The sequence below is a fragment of the Tiliqua scincoides genome, chromosome 6, assembly GCF_035046505.1.
Source record: "Tiliqua scincoides isolate rTilSci1 chromosome 6, rTilSci1.hap2, whole genome shotgun sequence".
In the NCBI taxonomy this organism is placed as follows: domain Eukaryota; kingdom Metazoa; phylum Chordata; class Lepidosauria; order Squamata; family Scincidae; genus Tiliqua; species Tiliqua scincoides.
In genome coordinates, this window is record NC_089826.1 from 56,311,230 (window position 1) to 56,323,008 (window position 11,779).

At 45.8% G+C, this 11,779-nt stretch overlaps 1 pseudogene; it reads right to left on the reverse strand.

Annotated features, from left to right (window-relative positions):
- Positions 1-4,746: 4,746 nt before the first annotated feature.
- LOC136656569 (5S ribosomal RNA) lies at positions 4,747-4,867 on the reverse strand (annotated as a pseudogene).
- Between the last annotated feature and the right edge of the window lie 6,912 nt (positions 4,868-11,779).

Sequence of the window (11,779 nt, forward strand, 5' to 3'; positions counted from 1 at the left end):
TATTTATAACTTTAGCAAAACTCTTAATTAAGGGCATGTCAATATGACAAGTATTTTGGTGAATCATGTCCTCTCACAGCTCATATACTTGTGCCTTTCAATTCATAGTGAAAGGTCCCTACTTTCACACCTACTGCCATGGTTCATCCCTTTCTGTTATTCAGTAAGTGTGCATGGTGGTGGCAGGCGCTGCTTCTGACACACACACGTATTCATTTGAACCTCTGAATGGAGCCTCCATGCGTAGAAGTGTTCAAATGAATGTGTGCAGGAAAGAGGTCAAACATTTCACAGCCACACCATTCAAGTTCAATGAATGCACATATTGGAAAAGGGCTTTTGGGCCCAATCCTATCCAACTTTGCAGCATGGATGCAGCCATGCCAACGGGGCATATGTTGCTTCCTGCAGTGGGAGGGGGCAGCTATACAGGTCAGTCCTCATTATCCATTGGGGTTCCGTTCTCAGAACCCCCGTGGATACCAAAATCAGTGGATGTTGGAATCTGCTAATTTGGGCAACATTGAGGCTAATGCCACCTGGAAGATTTTAAAGTGAACTTACAGTTTTCACTGAAAACCGGTTCACTTTAAAACCTTTTGGGTGGCATTCTGAGGCTTGCAAAAGCTGCACGCAGCTGTGCGTGGTCTCAGAGTGCTTTCCAGAGGCAACCATAACAAGGTTCCAATTGCATCTGGGAGGTCTTCAAAGGATCCAGCCATGGGTTCAGAACCCAGGGATGATGAAATCCGTGGGTTCCAAATCTGCGGATATGGAGAGTTCATTGGATGCAGTTTCTGAGGTTCAAGTAGATCCAGAGGGGCAGCAAGGACTGACCCCGGGATAAGAGAACAAATGTTCCCTTACCTTGTGGAGGCCTTTGCGGCTTGAAACTCCCCCATGGGATGCAGCACACGGCCCATTGATGTGGTTGTGTCAGTGCATGCGGAGTTAGGTAGGATTGGGCCGTTGATGTACATGGACTTGTGGTACAGCTTTGCATTTTTTAAAATGATAAATGGATATCAGTCAAGTCACTTTGGGCTTTTGCTTCATGCTAAAATTGAAAAAGCAATTTCCAATAATGCAAAAAAAGCACTTCCTAACAGAATTCATCATCCTGGCATTTATACTGCCGCAGTCATTCAAGGCAGGTCAATCAACAACTGTTAGCCAAGTGATCAAAGGTCGTCTCTGTGTAGCACACTTTTGAATACCAGGTGCTGGGGCCAGACAATGGTGGAAGGCTCTTGCCTTCCTGTTGGGCTTGTCAGCTTCCTGGAGGTATCCCATGGCTTAGAGCTGGGAACAGGAAATTTAACTGCTGGGTCTGACTTGAGCAGTTCTCTTTTTATTATACCCCACACAAGATTTCACCTCATCAGGTGAACTACGGTATTAAAACGTATGACTTCTTGAGGGGAAACACAAATGTTTCAGCAAGTTCCTGAAAGTTATTGTGGCTGGAAGAGGGGAAGCTTGATGTAATGGTGAACTGAACAAACTTAACGGCCTATCCGTTTCCTCTAGCGTTGCAATGATTAAAAGCAGGCAGCATAAACAAGCAGGGATCGTGCCACATGGAAAAAAAAGACATGCTTTGCAAACTGTGCAGTTGTTTTTGATGAGTCTTGATATTCTGATGAATCCTTGCACTAGGCTCCGTTTCTGTGCCATACTGCTGTGTCAGTGCTTAACATCTTTTCCTCTTTAGCAGCCTAATCTTACCTGCCTTTATTTGCAGTGTTTACAGTAGACTGATTGTGTAATCACATTCCTGCAGCATAATAGAAAATTTTGTGCAGCTAGATGTCTGCTCATTTAAACCCATGGATCATGTGTAGACGGAGGGAAACTGACAGAAGAAAAAACTGTATTTAATATTTATGGCTATTTTAGACCTTTTTTCTGAAGCAGACTTGAGCATGAAACTTTGTACAGTTTTTCCTTTGGAATAGTGCTTGCCTTACTTGAAACCAGAAATAAAAATTAGGGAACCCTGTTCTTAAGCCAGAGTGACCCCCTCCTACTATGCCGTCCCATTTGGAGGTTGCAAAGTTACCAGTGACACAGTTGCACAGAAAGCACACTGTGTACTTCACGCCATGTACTTCATGATGTCACATGATGATGCAGTGTTATCATGAAGTCAAACTGCAGTGCGAGCAATACTTACTGCCCCTGCACTGGAACAGTGTGTGTGTATGTGGGGAGGGGGTGGAGAAATGGTGCCAACCAGCAACAGGGAGCATGATGACTGTTGCCACTCATGCCACAAAACAGGTGGTGGCACTAAGGGAACCTTTCAGTCACTGTGCCCATCTCCCTCTTTCAATGGCAAAAGTTCTAAAAGGAACTTTTGACTCGGTACTAAATTGGAATACACTAAAAAAGAGAGATGGATCCTTAGTTCAGAATACAAAGCTTCCTTCTACTGAGTCAGATTATTGGTCTGTCTAGCTCATGGGCGTCAAACTCATTTCATACAGCAGGCTGAATAGCATTCATAGTGCCTGCCGAGGCATTAAGCAGGATGTCATTAAGCAGGAAGTAGTTGGCAACTTTCAGTCTCAAAAGACTATGGTATCGCGCTCTGAATGGTGGTTCTGGAACAGCGTCTAGTGTGGCCGAAAAGGCCGATTCGGGAGTGACAATCCCTTCCACACCGGGAGCAAGTGCAGTCTGTCCCTGGTCTGTCTCCCTGGCAATGGGCCTTCCTTCTTTGCCTCTTTGCCTCAGTCTGTTGGTCAAGTGTCTCTTCAAACTGGGAAAGGCCATGCTGCACTGCCTGTCTCCAAGCAGGCTGCTCAGAGGCCAGGGTTTCCCCCCAGTTGAGGTCCACTTCTAAGGCCTTCAGATCCATCTTGCAGATGTCCTTGTATTGCAGCTGTGGTCTACCTGTAGGGCGCTTTCCTTGCAAAAGCTCTCCATAGAGGAGATCCTTTGGGATCCAGCCATCATCCATCCTCAGGACATGACCGAGCCAACGCAGGCGTCTCTGTTTCAGCAGTGCATACATGCTAGGGATTCCATTCGTGTGCACAATACGTTGGGGGAAATGCATTTGTTGTGAGGTCACCCTATCTCTTTGGAAATGCTATGATGTATCTCTGGTTCAGGGTAAGTGGTGGGCTAGCACTAAGTCAGACCAAAGTCTAAGGGCACAATCCTAACCAGGTCTACTCAGAAGTAAGTCCTATTTTGTTCAATGGGGCTTACTGTCAGGAAAGTGTGGTTAGGATTGCAGCCTAAGGCTCTCAACCCTCAAACCAAATTCATAAGGACAGGTATTTTTCTTTCTTTCCTGGTCAGTACCCACCCACAATACCTTCTCCATTACATAGGGAAGCCTCATAGAAATTTCCAAGCAGCTGCACCTTGCCCCATACATCCTATCTGCATGTAGGATATGGGCATAATCTAATAGTTGTCATAACCTCAAGGAAAAACGAGCTATTTAGGCTTCTGAGGCCAGCCAAAGGTCCTTTTCCATTCACATGCAATGTCTTGTCATATGTTAATTCAGTGGTCGGACTCTTGTGCAACAGGATGCTTCGTGCAACTCAAGCCAATTTCACTTCTTTTCCATTCTCCCCAATCCACTATTCCCCTCTCCCCACAAATTCCTCATCACAAAGTCTGAGAAGCAGGGACGACCTGTTGGAAGCCATCTGTGGGCAATACTGTGTCAAAGATCTCAAAAGAATTACAGGTTTGTTGGTCTGTGGTCAGTGAACTCCATAAGAAGCCTGGCCCTAGATCCCCAAAGTGTGCATTCTCCTTCCACTTTGTGTCGTTTTTGTCTTTCACTTGAACTCACTCACCTCAAGCTTCCTCAGGAGCTATCTTGGCTATTTAGCCCCATGGCTTCTGCACTGCTTCAGGTCCAGAGAAATACATCCAATACAGGAGAAGTATACTTTTTTTGCAAAGCCTTTCTTCCTGTCAACCCATCTGCAGCCCATTGGTGAGTTGGTCTAGCGTTTTCCCTGTGAATTGTTTACATTTCTCTGTCTCCTGCAACCTGTTCTGAAGTCTGTATGCCCTACTGTCCACATCCCACTCCCCTTTTTCACTTTCTCTTCCTCCATTCTGTATGTCCGCATATCCTTTCTCTTTCAGGAAGTTAAAGCTTGTTCCTTAATCTAACTAGCAACTAAGAGCACAGTGGGTGCTGCGCCGGCCAAAGCTGTCACGAATGTGACAGGGAGAGGGTGGAACAGGAAAACGGGACAGAATGGTGGTGGTTGGGGCAGAACAGGGGGTCTGACCCAGGAGAGGGCAGGATTGGCAGAGGCCTCCTCCATCTTCTCAGGCCAGGGGCCTAACCTTCTTCTCAGGCCAGGGGCCCTACATGAGACCACTCAGACTTCCTGGCAGGGATCCAAGTGCCCCATAGAGCTGTCTGGTGAGCTGTCAGCCCCATTGGCTGTCTGGTGATAAAAATATCCCCTTACCCCAAAGAGACAGTCAACCAGCTTCAGACTAGCACTGGATACAGCACAGGCCAAATGTCCTGGCTGCTCCAGCACTAGTTGGGATTGGGTTGTGAGTTATTTACTGCAATTGACATTTGATCTCCTTTCCCTTTTATTGTGTACTTATCCCCACAATAAGTATGACCTTGTTGCCCCAGACTTCTGTCTACTTTGCCCTTGTTGAATGCCAATCTGCATTGTGGGTTGTCACAAGCCACCTGTACAAATGGTTGGTTGGCAACCTTCAGTCTCAAAAGATTATGGTATAAGCCTACAGCACCCGGTATTCCCAGGCGGTCTCCCATCCAAGTACTAACCAGATCTGACCCTGCTTAGCTTCCGAGATCAGACGAGATCGGGCATGTGCAGGGTACAAAGGCGCTGCACGTTTGTGTAGTTCCCCTTGTATGCATGTTATTACATATATTTTTGAGCATGTCTGGTAGCACAGTGGAGGAGGTAGTTATGATAACACACCGAAAACTGTACGAAAGCAAATTCATCTTCTTAAAAAGAAAATTATTCAAAAGATACTTATGCAAACATTCTTGAGGTAGAAAATTTAGAACACTTGCTTTCCTCTAATTTTATTCACATTGTACAATCCAAATAGAATAGAGGTGGTTTTCATATATCTAATCCTTGAAAATGTGGTGAATGCTATTTTAAATAGAAATGAATATATCTTTTCCAAGGGATGGTACAAAGCAATCTGGCTCAGTGTGATCAATGGAGTTAATTATTCCTCTTCTAGCTCTTCACCGAGGCTAGTATTTATAAGAGCCTTCAGCCTTTTTGATAAGTTATCTGAGTTGCATGTTGCTGCTGGGAATTGGGCAGCACAATCCTAACTTGCCCTGTAACAGGCAAGGGCTGTGGGTCTGCGCTGTATCCAGCGCAAGTTTGGGGCTAGTTGAGGCTCAACCTGAGGCAACTGGAAAAAATTCCCCTTACCCCGGGTAGAGCTGAAGCGGCCCCAATGGGTCTACTCAGATCTATGCCACCTGAAAAGGTGCTGGGCTAGGATCCAGCATAACTTGTCCCACGCTGGTCCCACTGGACCCTGGTCCCACCTCCTCACTCCCTGCCCACCTGCTCACAGGCCTGCCCACCGCCTATCTTCCCCATAATGCCTCCTTCCTTCCTCCTCCCCGCCACCAGACCTCCATGTCTGCTGAGCCTGGCTGGTGCGGACTTACCTTTCTTCACCACTGTGGAGGTTGGATCTGGCCTCTGAGGTGCACATCTCTGTGCACCGACACGGCTTTCTGCAACGTAGACATAAACATGCTTTATGGCATGTTTGCAGCCCTCCCAGGCTGGCGTAAGGGACTTGCACCAGCCATGGGTGCAGTTAGGATTGTGCCCCGAGTGTCATAGAAGCCTTCCTGGTGGCCAGCATGAAGTGCCTGCATTGTTCAGAACAATTAATGAAAGGGACACTGATTGGCCAGCTTTGGAGTTCCAAAGACTCTACTAGCCTACATTAGTAGAACTGTAGCTTCCAAGTTGCAAGAAGTTGTGGTTCAGCTTTACTCTGCATTGGTCAGACCTCCCCTAGAATACTGTGTCCAATTCTGGGCACCTCACTTTAAGAAAGATGCAGTCAAACTGGAATGGGTCAGAGGAGAGCGATGATCAGAGGGCTGGAGAATAAGCCCTATGAGGAAAGGTTGAGGGAACTTGGTTTGTTCAGTCTGAAAAAGAGAAGGGCTGTCATATGGAAGGAGGGACAAATTAGTTCTCAGTTGCCTCTGAAAGTAGAACTAGATCCAATATGTACAAACTGCAAGAGAGGAGAGATTCCAACTGGACATCAGGAATAAATTCTTGACGGTCAGGGTGGTTCAAGGTGGAACAGATTGCTTAGGAAGGTGGTGGATTCTCCCTCACTGGAGCTCTTCAAGCAGAGGCCCGACAGGCACTTGCTGGAGATGCTGCTCCAGCATTATCTGAAGCATTTCCTGCTACAGGCAGGACTAGATGACATTGTAGGTTCCTTCTACCTTTGATTCTGTGATTCTATGACTCAAGGCAACATGGGCTCATGAAGTTGGCGTTTACTGTGTTGTGGCAGAATGAGGGCAGAACCTAGCAGTTTATGAATGGAGCCTTACAGAATCTGGTGCATCTCAGCAGATTCATTTCTTTGCCTTTGGCCAGACTTCAGTACTGTTTATCTGATGGAATGTGATTTAAACTGGTTAGGACAATAAAGTATCAATTGGTTGGCAACCCTGAAGGTCACTCAGCCTGAACGATTTGGCCTAAACGACATGGTGGCATCAGGTCAGCTGGGTTTGGCACTAGCTGAGGGTCCATGCCCATCAGAGAGCTCACCTGACTGTGCATAAGCATGGGATTCAAGGCAGTAGGAACACCCAATGTGCCATCAGAGGTTGGGCACCAGGGATGGGCACTCATGATTTACAGATTTATGTGACATGAAAAGACACATTTTCTGAGACTTATGGGAACTCAAGTCACATGTGTCATTACCTCAGGCACTGCCCATGACTCAGGGCTGTACCAGAAAATGGTCATGACTTGTATAAACATGAGTCATGTAGATTCAACATTTCGGACCCGCGACTCAGCTTTCTGTGTGTGCATGCTTGCTTACAATTTTTTTTTTTTTTTTGCCAATTCTGTGTTGCTTTGAAAGACCTAGTGGGCAATCTGGAAGCCAGTGCAAGCGGAAGAGTTGATGGGAGGAGTAGGTTGACTCCTGGAAGCAGGGGTTAGGGGGTGGAGGGGAGGAGGGAAGCTGCAAGAGGGGGGAAGAATCAGAAGGGCAGGGGCAACCAAGACATGGGAGGAGTGGGCTCTCTTATCCATCTTAGAAGTAACAGATGGTTGATTGGACGAATGGATGGTCTAATTTTTTTCTCTGGATGAGGGAGGGGAAAAAGAGGAGCCCAATGGACAGGGAGCAGGTTCTTGAAATAGGAAAATACCTGGATAGGCCACAGAGGGGACTAAGGAGATTGGCAAAGCAGGGGTAGTCATTTTCTTGCGATAGAAGGGGAATGCCTTAGAAACTCATGGCTCATTTGAAGGACTTCAAAAGATTGCTGATGACCAGTGGGATGGGAACATCAGGACAGTGTTAAATAAGAACTCTGACATACCCCCACCAGCACTTCTGTTTTTTCTGTGGAGCTGCACCTGACTCATGGCTTGACTTGCTTTTCAAAATGACTCATTCAAGTAAAAAATGACTCTTAAAAAGGCCCAGAACGAGTCGTGACAGAAGCCTCTTATGACTCAAGAGTTGAATCGAGGGGGTGGAGACTCACAACTTGGTTGCGATTCCGTGTTGTGACTCCGGCACATCACTGATGGGCACCATAGAAGATCCTGGGCAGGATTGGCCCGGGGCCCCAGCAACCTGGCACTGGCAGTGGCTGCTACTTCATACTAGCGTCTAAAACACATGGAAATGTGCCATGTGAGTTTCCTACACCCGTTGCTAGTGGTATCATGGGTTCTGTGGCAGTGGGCTGAAAGCAGTAGTTTCAGTTAGATTTAGTAGGGGAAGCACAATTACCCCAGTTCTTTCATCTGCTTTCCAGCTGCTCTTTGTGGTGTCTCTTTTGCATCTGTTTCTTAGACTCTGAGTTCTTTGGGGACAGGGAAACATCTCTTCATTCATTTTGCTATGTGTGAACTTTATGAATGTTTTTGTTGATTACTGTAATGACAGTAGTTAATTTATGATAACAGTGCCCAGTGGCCAATGACACAATTAGCATATGTCAGGCTCTGCCAACATGGCACCTACATCATGCAACACATGTAGCCCTGACTTATTACTTACAGTATCTCAGCTGCCAAGACCCACTACCCAGTAATGGAAGAGCTTTGCCTTGATTCCTGTTATTGTCAAAATACCGATTTCGGCTCCACTTGCATTCACTATTATCTGCAGAAATGTTTCACTCAGATAACAGCTGATACAAGGAAATGCTATATTGTATAGGACTAAGGGGGGGGGGAACCTGACAGCCCAATCTTAACCTGCCCTGGAGCAGGCAGGCTGGCCGGCCTGTGATACATCAAGAGCAGGGTTGGCGCTGCCTGCAACTCAGCCCAAGGCAAGGAAAATTCATTCCCTTTATCCCAGGTAATGCCGCAGAAGCCCCAACAGTTAGCCCTAAAGAGGTGGCACAGATCTGAGCAGCCCAGAGCTGCTCTGGGCTTCCAGGGACCAGGGTTAGGATCTGGCAGAAGTTTTGGATCCTGGCCCCACCCCCTGCTCAACTGTGGCCCGCCTGCTGTCTGCCCCCCCTGGCCTGGCAACCTCCTTCCTGCCCTCCCCTGCCCCCCAGACCTCCACACTGGCCCGCTTCGCCCGGAGCAGGCTTACCTTTTGTGCTGCCCCCACAGGGTTTGGGCCAGCCTCTCTCCTCACTCAGTGGCACAAACAGGCATTATGGCACATTTGTGACATCTCTGGGCCGATGCAAGGGACTTGTTCTAGCCCATATCCTTTCTTGGATTGCGCCCATAGTCACTTATTTTTGTTAGTAAGACTCAGGGACTGCGATTCATCCTCTTAGTGAATCAATAGGCAATAAGAGTTGAGCAATAAGAATCAGGCAATTTTAAGACCAGTGGTTGGACAAAGACAAAAGCCAATATACTACTTTGACTCTATTACTGTTGTCTCAGCCTTGGCCATACTAATGTTAAGCTACCTGATAACATTTATTTAAAAAAATTATCCAGTTATTAACCATTATATGTGCCATTTGTTAATCTTCCTGCTGTACAGATTTATTGTACTAACATTTTTCTGTTCAGTTGCTTTCTTTCTTATCCTAGGATCTAAATGTTTCCTTTATCACAGCTCCATGTTATAGGATGTCTGTTTTGCAGTATCGGTTGGGTATCTATTGTTTTTTTTTCTTTTCCAGTAGCTAGTTTCAAATGGGTGACACAAAGAAAGGGTGCCTGAAAGACATTCTCCTTATCACCTGTGGATCTCTGTGACAAAAGCCAAATATCTTCAGAAAGTATCTGTAACTGAATCCCCACTTTCTTCCCTCTCTTCTCCTGTTTAATCATCTCCTGGTCTCAGAATTCTTCATTCCAATACTCAAAACATGCACAATATATATAGTGTGATCATAACAATGTACACAACAAATCTTCCTACAGTTCCTGCTTGGAAAAACATATGGATCCAAAGCCAATATTCAAACAGGATGAAGGACCCTCTTACAATTGCCATTATTTTTTTTAAAACCTCCTGCAATTCCGTCGCGCACAATGACAACATTCACAAAAGAGAAACAGACAATAGTGATGCTCCTTTGAGTTTTCTTTTGCCCTGTTACCCATCCTGCTGGGACTTAACGCTGATAAAGCCAGGCTATTCAACCCGTCAGCATTCATCAGGAGAGAGGCACACATCGCAAGCTAAACTCAAAAGAAATGCTTGCTTGTGGCTTGTTCACTTTCACACAAGGCTTGAGCTATGCCTTATTTATTTCAATGTGTGTGTGTGTGTTTTGCCATTCAGTACAGAATAAAAAGAAATGAGAGGGAGAAAAAAAATGTTTATTTTAGGTCTAAGTGTCACTTCATAGCCCACAGCAATGCAAACATGATGCCGAAGAACCGAGAGAAAACCAGAGCTTTGCAAAAGAGTAATGAAAGCTGAGCCACCCAAGTTCATGTCCCTTCTGCTTAATGTGAATCGATGACACTCTGGTCCCGGTGGGAGAGGTTCACCTTCTTACAGCATCAGCTTGCATATCTCTCAGTGCAAAGCCACTTGCTTGTATTGCCATAATTAAGAGGTTGTCAGCATTTCTCTTGCTGACGCCTTGTTTTCAGGCATTTAGAATTCAGCTGTAAAAATGATTCAGGCTGAACTGTATAGTAAGCGATTTGAAAATATTTGTTTAAGTTAGCTTGCTTCCTTTTCCCAGCTGTTTGGTGTCACATAGAAACACAAGATGCACATTTTTGGAACACCACTGTGGGAGTGCTGTTTTACTGCATGTTTTGCCTTTCATGTCCATCAGGGTGCAGCTGACCCCCGTGAAGGTGACAAGTAGCAAAATGCCATTGCTAAATGTTGAACCCTGATTGCATTCCCGTATATGCTTGCCTGTAAGCAAGCTATGGTTTTACTGGGTCACTCCCAAATAAAGCTGCATTTGAACTCACAAAAATATTTGAGCGGTTCCAAGTTGTATCAAGAGTGACCTTGCTGCTAGATTTTTCCCATACCAAATAACTGGTCATTGAATAGCTACTTTTTGCCATTGGGCAACAGGGGCAGGCATAGAAGCAGACTAAGGTTGCCACAAGTAAAGCCCTTCCCATAATTGCCATGCCAGGAAATGGTTCAGGGTGTTGCATTGGTATTTGTGGGAGGTAAAAGTCTTTGGTCAGCATTGAGTTCAACTAATACATTATTTGGTTCTGACAACTATCAAGGATTTAAAGCCTTACCACCCAATCCTAATTGTCCTGTCCACTGGTGGAATGTGGGGTGGATTGTAGAATAATGGGGCAGGGAGGGGGAGGAAAGAGAGAGTGTCTGAGTGGGAAGGGGGCAAGCAGGAGGTGGAATGGGAGAGGGAGGGGTGGATCCTGACAATGTTGGCATGTTCCAGGATCCTAATGCTGTACCCTCCCTCATTCCCTCTGTTCTCCTCGGTTCTGCCTCAACAAAATGACTGCTGCGGATCCGAGGAGACCCATTGGGGCAATGGAGGCTTGCCCCATTATCTCAAGGAGGGCTCCAGGGCATACTTCTGAGTAGACATGCATAGGATTGTTCTGGAAGTAAAGTATTTTACTTGCCGTTTTCACTAAAATGCAGGTCCAGATTATGTGTGAGCTCAGTGAACTGTGGCTTCATTCAAACCACAGTTAGGGAAGAAACCAGGATCTGAAAATACAGTTTGATCCTGGTTGTTTACCTCCCTGTGGTTTGAATGAAACCACAGTTACCTGACTTCAGATGCAATGTGGAACTGAAGTTCAGCTGAAACCAAAAGTGGAAGCATTCCATCTCCTCTCAGGTACAAAAGAGTGGGAGAGAGTGGAAAACTGTGTTAGCCTGCATCAGGCTTGCTCTCAAAGCAGGAAACTGTGGTTTTCCTTTACAGTGGAACTGGCCTGTGGTTTATTACCATACCACGTGAATATTATTTTGTAGCACTGGAGTACACCAGGGATTATCCTTCATTTTCACTATGTTAGACTTCTAAGTTCTCTATGAGAAAGCAGACAGAATCAAATCCTTAACCCCACTACAAGAAGTTTCAGTTTAATCAAAC